This window comes from Cornus florida, unplaced genomic scaffold (assembly GCF_030987335.1).
Source record: "Cornus florida cultivar Cherokee Brave unplaced genomic scaffold, ASM3098733v1 CherokeeBrave_3.0.0_Hap2_Chr01, whole genome shotgun sequence".
Classification (NCBI taxonomy): Eukaryota; Viridiplantae; Streptophyta; class Magnoliopsida; order Cornales; family Cornaceae; genus Cornus; species Cornus florida.
The window spans coordinates 48,294,331-48,303,833 of NW_026775571.1; the positions used below are offsets into that span (position 1 = coordinate 48,294,331).

At 35.9% G+C, this 9,503-nt stretch overlaps 1 long non-coding RNA gene across 1 annotated transcript; it reads left to right on the plus strand.

Moving 5' to 3' along the window:
- The first annotated feature begins 7,306 nt into the window (after positions 1–7,306).
- On the plus strand, positions 7,307–9,245 carry LOC132296115 (uncharacterized). Its single transcript, XR_009478573.1, has 2 exons — positions 7,307–8,263; positions 8,860–9,245. It is a non-coding gene; the product is annotated as an uncharacterized LOC132296115 (long non-coding RNA).
- Positions 9,246–9,503: the final 258 nt, after the last annotated feature.

A 9,503-nucleotide genomic window follows, 5' to 3' on the forward strand; every position in this document is an offset into this window, starting at 1 on the left:
ATTTGGAGTTGGCAGCAGTGGTCTTTGCCTTGCGTATTTGGAGGCATTATCTGTTGGGTGAGTCCTTCAGATTATTCAGTGATCACAAGAGTCTGCAATACTTGTTCACTCAGCGGGAGCTGAATATGAGACAGCGTAGGTGATTGGAGTTTATAAAAGACTATCATTTTTCTATACAGTACCATCCAGGGAAAGTGAATGTAGTGGCAGATGCACTCAGTCGCCGACCTATTGGTAGTCTTTCTACTCTATTCACTACTGAGTGGAATGCTTTGAAGAATGTAGATGAGTTGTCAGACGCTTTTATGGCTTGCATGGTGGTTACACCTTCCATCATTCGCAAGGTTTTACAAGCACAACTCACCGATCAGCAATGTGTCAACAAAGTCGCAGAGATAGCTTCCGGAGAGGTTCCATTCTACTATGTTGGGGCTGATGGAGGTTTAAGGTACAAGGGACGGTTAGTGGTACCTTCTGCTGATGATTTGAGGAAGGATATGTGATGACTGAGACTCACCACTCTGAGTTCTCTGTTCATCCAGGAGGCGATAAGATGTATCAAGATATGAAGCGGCAGTTTTGGTGGGCAGGTATGAAGCAGGACATTGCTCTTTTTGTTTCTCAGTGTAGTACTTGTCAGATGGTTAAGATAGATCATCAGAGACCGCCAGGAGCTCTACAGCCACTACCAATTCCGGAGTGGAAATGGGAGAGCATTTCTATGGATTTTGTGGAAGGATTGCCAAATTATTTCAAGGGGCATAATTCCATATGGGTCATTGTGGATAGGTTGACCAAGTCAGCTCATTTCTTGCCTATTTGCACTGACTACACTTCGGAGCAGTTGGCGAGGCTTTACATTTCAGAGATTGTGAAGCTACATGGCATTCAATTGTCTATTATATCGGATAGGGATTCGAGCTTTGTATCTGGATTTTGGAAGAGTTTTCAGCAGGCTTTAGGTACAGAGTTACACCTTAGTACTGCTTATCATCCTCAGACTGATGGACAGACTGAGAGGGTGAATCAGATTATGGAAGATATGCTTCGGTCGTGTGTTCTGGATTTCAAGGGCCACTGGGAGGAATATTTGCCACTTGTGGAGTTTGCTTATAACAATAGTTTCCAGAATACTATTGGTATGGCACCATTTGAGGCATTGTACGGTCGACCGCGTCGATCACCTGTTTGTTGGATGGAGGTTGGAGAGAATCGATTCTTGGGTCCTGAGTTCATCAAGGATACCTCTGAAAAGATTGCTCTTATTAAGGATCACATGCGTACTGCTCAGAGTAGACAGAAGAGTTATGCTGATTGGCGTACTTGTGCTTTGGAGTTTCGCGTTGGAGATCAGGTTCTACTCAAAGTGTCACCTATGAAAGGTGTTATGCGCTTTGGGAAGAAAGGGAAGTTGTCACCGTGATTTGTCAGTCCATTCATGATTACGGATCGCATTGGAGTTATTGCTTATCAGTTGGCACTTCCGGATACTTTGGATCGTGTTCACAACGTGTTTCATGTTTCCATATTGCGGAAATTTCTGCGAGATGAGGATCGGTATCAGCATATCGATGTTGGGGAGATTGAGTTGCAGCCGGATGCAACTTATTTAGAGCCACCATGTCGAATTGTTGACCGTCGGGATCAAATCCTTCGCAATAAGGTTATCCCTTTGGTTCGTGTGCAGTGGAGTCATCACAATGAGGCTGAATCCACTTGGGAACGGGAGGATGTCATTCGCTCGCAGTTTCCTAAAATATTGGAAGAAGATAAGGGCGAATTCCGAGGACGGAATTCCTTTTGTTAGGGGGGAAGAATGTAATACCCTTAATTTCAAAAGGATAGTCCTGCTATTTAATTTTTCAATTTATGTTTTAATTGACTTATTTTTTTGAATTATTTGACGTACTTGACTTATTGGTATTATTTGAATTAATTCTTTGGTTTACTTGTTTTCTTTGATTTATTAAATTGTTCAATTCTTAGATTTATTTAGCATACATTAAGTGCTATATCTTTGTGACTGATTTTATTATCTGTTTAATTGTTAATATTACTTAAATTGTTTATTTAATTTTGTTGTTTTTTAATTGATTTATTTGTAATTGGTTTAATTATTTTAGAGGCAACTTAACTGTTTTTAATTATTAGGGTTTTTGTTAATTTCATCGTGTTTTATTCCGAGCCGACCTGTCGGTGGTTTAGGATTAAGGTTAGGGTTTCAACTTAAGCCTATAAATACATATGTTTACATCTGCTAAGGGTTTTTGTAAACCCTATTTACCATAGTCACGTATACAGTGATACAGAGGGTTGTTAGGGCAGAAAAACAGAGAGTGAGTAATTTACAGTCACGTATACAGTGATATAGAGGGTTGTGCGGGTAGAGAAACAGAGAGTGAGTAATTTACAGAGAGGGCTTAGGAAGGCAGAGCAAGGAAAACTAAAACTCAGAGACGTGGATTCAGTGTTTCAACTTTGAAACTTAAGGCAAGTCTCTGTTCTTTCTCTATCCCTTTAATTTGTGTTCTGTGCATGCTTAGGAAGACTCCAGGGATTAAACTAAGTTTTAATTACATCTTTTAAACATGTTTAATCAGAATATTGAAGCATTGAATAAATCCAGTTTCAATTGTTTTAACAGTTCAGTGTTGAACCTTATTATCGTTGCTTTAAAAGTTGATGTTTAATTAAATTCTAAGTTGTAGAATTCTACCTTGTGATTAATTTGGGATGAGGATGGAACCTTAATACATGTAATATAACTGTATTAAAGGTCTGGAAACCACCGGGGTCGGAGAAGACAAGCAATACAGGGGAAACGACTCTTAAGGGTGTGAGAAACGGCTCTCAACAGGAGGGAGCCGCCTCCCACAAAGCTAGAGCCGGCTCTCTAGGGTTGAGAGCCGGCTCTCAACAGCCTAGAGCCGGCTCCCAAGGGTGGGGAGCCGGCTCCCCTTGAATGGAGAAGGCTCTCCAAGTTTCAGAGCCTTCTCTCTCTTTTGTTTTTGCGCGTACTGAGTTTTAATGGACTGTTTAGCTGAGACTGAGTTTCTGAAACTGTTTCAAGGCTACTGAATGATGTAATACACTGCTTAAGACTTATATATGAATTGAGAAGCAAGCTTATATCCAAGAATTTGGGATGGAATTAGCCTAGGTTTTAAAATAAACCTGTACGGGGTAAGGTTTGACATAAATTGGTAATTACTCAATGTTTTAGTAAGTTGGTTTCTCTGCATGTCTTGGAGTTATAAATCATATTTTGCAGCTGTGTTATAAGCATACGGTTGTTTAATAATATGCATGCTTAGTGGGCATTAACTGATGATTAAATCTGTTATAAATTGTATCTACTATGACACTGTTCGGAGGAGTTGAGTGTATAGTTTTATTTTGCCATATTAGTGGACGGTAATTGGAATTCAAATTCTTATATTGGATGCATAATTTAGTTATACACATGTTAAACTGTAATTATGCAACTTTTGGAGTATGGTTGATTAGTATATGATACTGTTTTCATCAACTGTGTTATCTAGAGGAGCTAAATGTACAGTCTTTTCATTTATAACAAAGAACTATGATGGGATATCTAAATGTTATATTGGATGCATATATTGGTTGTGTACATGCTAAACTATATTTATGTTTATTCTGGAATATGGTTAATAAGTAATTATACTGTGTTATTAACTACGGAAACTGGAGGATGGTATGCGCCGGTATGGGACGGTGTCATACTAGGTACGGATTAGTTCAGACACTTAGCCCTACCTAAATTTGGATTAAGGTATGGATTAATCATAAAGATTAAGTGCATCACCAACATATGTCATATCAATTGTGAATTGAATGATCCACTATGGTTTCAGGATGGATTTGTTATACATATATCAGACCACTACACAGATGGATGGTATTATGTATTAGGAGGAGTACGGACTTTATATATATATTATATGGTGCCGTGGTTTGAGCTTGAGTCTCATGACCATGGTTAGGGTGCGTATATCGCCTAGGATGGATAACTGGACATAGGTGTTGTTCCCTGGTAGGTCTAGGTACTCATGCCCACCTTAGGGTGCGTATTTGCATGTTGCCTTCTATTCAGGCTGAGACAAACCTACTGGACTAGCGAGCGTCCTATAGTGTGTACTATATACTTATATGGACTACTCTAGTTATTGTTGAGTTTTCCTATGATGTATCTGCGTATCGGATTACTGTTTGGATTGTAGTAAATCAGGACTTGCATGTGGGCCTGACCCACTTCCTTATTTTTCAGGTGCTCGTCAGTTCCAGGGTTAGAGTTTGGACGTGCAGAGCAGATACAGCTATTCATTCCTCCGATTATGTAGGAGTTTTCTCTATGTTAGCTTTGGATTTTATTTTTATTATTTCAGTATCGTTTGGAGAATTTAAATGAGGGGTCCAATGGATGGATTCCCGAGTTGTAAACTTATGGAGTTTTGAATTATCAGTTTTTAAGTATTTAATTATGAAGGATTGTATTTCTAGATTCTTTCAGCTTATTATTATTTTTATTTCGTATTTCATCTTGTATTCTGTGTTCGGTTACATATTAATTGTTTGATATTCCCTCGGGCTCGGGCCTGGGCCTGATCAACCCGTGTCTCGGATCCGAGGGGTATCACAATCTCTCTGCAACTACTAACTAGAAAATCTACAAGAATCAGAAGTTTAAAACCCATATATTTTAGTTTATTTTGTCAGTCTGCCAGAATCAAAAGTTCAAAACCTATTGCGCCACAGCCATCACCATCACTCCACCCCATATCCTCACACCACCACTGAAGCCAACCCCTCTCTCTCTATTCGAGCTCTTTGCTATGGGTTTTTCGGCGAGATCCCTGGCCAAACCTTAGCCTCTCGCTCTTCGGCTGACCCTCGGCCAAGGAGATAACATTCTCATCTCGCCGCCATCCACCACTGCAATTTTCGGTCATCTTCTTCGATGAATCTCAGGCCATCATCTCATCGTTCTCAGGTTGGTCTCTCTCTCGAATTTTTCTCTTCATTCCTTTGCTCTTCTCTTTATCTTTCGGGTAAGCATCTTTCCCCTGTCATTCATATAAATATATATATGAGTTCATGTTTGAAAATTTCTGAACAAAGGGTTAATTAAACTGTTTTGGAGATTTTTGGAATTTTATTTTGAAATAGGAATTCAGGATTTTAGTTATGTGAGATTTTATATATGTTTTGTCATGTTACAAATATTGTGAAGCATGAAACTGTGATAATGAAGACTGAAAAATTTAAGAAATCACTATGAACCTGTATTTGATCATTGGGACTGCGATTTTAAGAATACTTTGATATATATTCTGTGATGTTGAAAAAAGAGGATGGTTAGTAATGATGGGCTGTGTTTGAAAATTATTTCTGAAAATTTTGTGAAGGGCTGTGTCCCTAACTTTGGAGATTTGAAGTTCCAAATTTATCTGTGTTGTTATAATAAATTTTTGTGAAGCATGCTCTATGTTTTGATATATATTTCTATGTTTTGAGTTTTAAATTTTTGTGGAGGCTATAACCTTGATGACGCATATGTGTTGTGTATGTTGAAAATTTGAAAACTCTGTTTTGATATGCATATATAGTTTGTATTTCAAATTTCCAATGAGGCTGTAAACTGTGGCTATGGAACTGTAATTGTGAAACTGTGATTGGTCGTGAAGTTGGAAAGTTTGATTTAATTCATGTGGAGTAGTGTAGGATAAACTGAGATTTTGCTGATTAATTGAGATGTCACAGATGAGCGATTAACTAATGTACAAGGAACATGGGTTAGCTCTGTTGTTGACTATTTGGTATTGATCTATTGTTTTAATTTTCTCTACTCATTCCTTGATTCCTTTAAAGACATGTTTCATATATTATTCAAACAAAGGGAGGAAAAGTTGGACTTATCTTAAATAGTTGGGAATGAGAAACTTGCAGAGAGTTCATTTACAATTCTTTATCTTGAGGATATTCTTGCAAAATTTGTGGAATATTGTGATATCATTGTGGTCAGTCAGTTCTTCTTTATTGACCTTGTGGTTTTTATGCTCAATTTTCTTTTTTAGAAGCATCTAAATCTCAATGGTGTTCTTGTGTAGTGAATGCATGGATGTGAGACAATGTGTGGGTGTATCTATATGACCATGTTAGTGGTAAATTCCTATATTAATTGAGCAGAAACAGTATCAATTTTGTCCTTTGGCTTCTACCACTACTATTTGCACGTGTTTGTCATACAGTTTCTTAGTTTATAACCAATTTGACTAAATCAGGGTGTTGCTTTTAACTACCCAAAAGATGTTTTAAAGTCTTGGCATGTAAACGACATCTTAAAACATTCTCTAGCAAGCAAGTGATGAAGCTTTTGCACTTAATTTTCCTATTTCAGAAAATTATCATCAAGTTCTATATAATTTTCTTCATGGAGTTGTTCACTGATTAAAGTCATTTTTTGGAATTTGTCAGGAGGAAGCAGGTAGACTCAAGTTTGTATGTGTTTCAAATGATGGTATTAATGACCATATGGTTTGGTATCAAATGTTATGTTTCTTATGCATTGTGATAAAATGTTTTGTTTCTTGTGCTGATATGCCTGAGACATTTATAATGAAATTTTGATTCTTTCGTTGCCAGTTGCTGTTATATGTAAAAGCATTTTCTTATCAAGTTTCAGATTTTTTGGTTGTAATTTTATTTTTTTCCCCTTTCATGTTACAGTTTCTTTGGAGGTCAAGGTTTCAAATTGAGGTCATTGGTTACTTAGGAGGGTTTGAACAGCAGATCAAGTCCATTAGTGATCAAAGGGATCTGCATTTTTCTTATAGTGTTTAGAGGTTTCAAGTGTATCGTGGCTTATGGGGTACACTAGTACTGTATTCTGCTATCATTTGTTTGAAAAAAGGATAGACCATTAAATTGAATGTGACTAATTTTAGACCTTTGATTGATTTGCTACACCTTTTTTGCTTTTTTTTTTTTTTTTTTTCCTTCTCTAATTACACGTTTTCTTGCAACAACACTATGTTATTCCTAATTTTGTGCATAGGTGAATGATGGAAGGAGTATCGATCTATCTAAGCTGCAAGAGAAGTTGACTGGCTTAGTCATCCGGACTTCAAGTTAGATCTGCTTTTAATTTTTGTTTCTTTGATGTTTTTGTTTTCAAACTAGAATGGGGCTTTGAGTTGGATTTTGAAGTGTGAACTTGTGGTGCTTGTGGGGGCTACTTTCTACTCTTGGGAAGTTTGTTGTCTATATTTTTGTAAGTCTTCCTTCCTTGCATTCCAGATAGTAATTAAGATAGAGTAGTGACTATTCTTGTACATAGGAAAATTATTTCATGTTAGGATTGTTGATTGAGACAACATGCATTAATTCTGTCTTTCATGTGTTTTTCTATTTCTCCAGTGTTATGACTCTTAGTTAAAACACATATTCCATTAAATTTTTGATTTGACTCTATCTTATTATCCTTATTCCTTAATGCTGTACAGATAGGAGCTATTAATATTTAATTTGTTCACCTTCTGTTCATGTAATATAAATCATATTGAACTTTTTTTTTTTTTTTTTGCAGTTAATTGAGTAAACTATTTCAACAGCTACAAATTTTATTTCATTTTCCACAAATGACATCATCAATAATTTGCCTCTTCCATTTCTATTTTGAATCCCAGCTAGCTTAATTTCATTACCTTTTTTCCCTCTCCAAGCCAAAATATATGACCTTAATAGATTATTAATACAAAATTATGCATACTTATTGGCAGGGGATAGTCTTGGTTTTACATGTTATCTGTTTAAGTTTTTATCAGTGGAAGAAATCACTTTTCTGAAAAGTGTCTTCATCAACATCTCCTGGCCTACCATTCCTTGTTCATGCACAACATGTAAGTGAATGAAAGCACTATTTGTCTTTATGTTCATATTTCCATCAAGTTAATTTCTATTAACAACTTAATACTACTTATTCTATCTTGATTCATATTTTCCCTTCAAAGAATTAAGGAAAAAACTATAAAGAAAAAAAAAATGTTGCCTTAAAGTTACTGGTCATGAATGTGCATAGTAATGGTGGAATAGTTTCGCATAAAATCTGATAAACTTGTGGGTGGCAGGTGAATTCATCCCACACCTGGCTCTGAACTTGGAGAGCTTTCATTGCATCACCATGATGGAAGCCGTTAACAACGGCAAGGATCTTCACATCTCCGTCACCATGCCTTCCATTGAGGTACTTAATTTGCTCAACTAAATTGATCTGTTTTTGGAAACATTGATTTGTTCTTGGATATAAAATAGAGGGTAATGGATATAATATATATATGGTGTTTGTCAGTAATAGATTTGGATTCTTCCTTTGTTCATTTAAGAGGGAAATAACAACTTACAAGGAATATTGGTCATCCAACATGTCCAGTTAATTTAAATGGTGTAAAGAATCTATGCCTTCTGGTCTTCTGTGAATAGATCAGATAGTAACAAAAATATTTATTGTAGAGCTTTGTCTTCTCCAATTAATTTTAACTGTAAAAAGAATCTTTGTTTCTTGTGACCATGCAATGGAAATAATAATAATAATAATAACAATAATAATAATAATAACTATTGCAGAGCTTTGTCTTCTTAGGGCCCATTTCCCTTTTTTTTTTTCTTTTTTTTTTCCCCTCTTAATAATATGGTATTCAAATTTACAAAGATGGAAAATTTTGTGATGTTTGTCAATGAATTTGTTAGAAGCTTATGCACTAAGATAGAATCATGACTTATGAGTTGATTAGTAAATTATAGCTTTTTATAACCTACTAACCTACCATTTTGCATTTGTAGGTGAGGACAGTTTCAAGGGAGCAAGTAAGAGCACTAGGAAAAGCTGCTGATGATGTAAGTTGCAATGGTTCACTTTGAATAGTTTCTCCATGCAAACTACATTTTCAGAGGCAACTTAAAGAAGTGTTTTAAAGAGTTTGAAGTTGAAGCTAGAAAAAAGAAAGTTTGAAGATGGGGTCATGGTTGTGCTTTCTGAATTTCCTTAACCGATGTGAAAACTTCTAATACATTTTGATGGGTTCTTTTGAGGAAACTTGTGGTTGTGTTCACTACTTTTGTGAAAAATTATTTTCATTGTGTATACTTCCTTTGTAAAAACTTGGTGTTCAGTACAGTATTATCTATTAGTAGACATGCAATTTGGATGGTATTTTCATATTTGCAAATTAACTTGTAGTTGCCTAAATCCATTAGTATACATCTGGATGATAATTGTTTTTATATATAAACATGTTTTATAACTGGGTTCCTTTAGGGAAAGAAAAAAACCAAAAACAAAACAAAAATAAATCAAAAATAAAAAAAAAATACGAAAAATAAATAAATAAATAGGTAATCACCAGCGCTTCTGAAAAAACGGTGGTAAAGCCGTACCGACACTGGATTTACTAGCGCTTTTTCAGAAGTGTTGGTAAGCAGCGCTT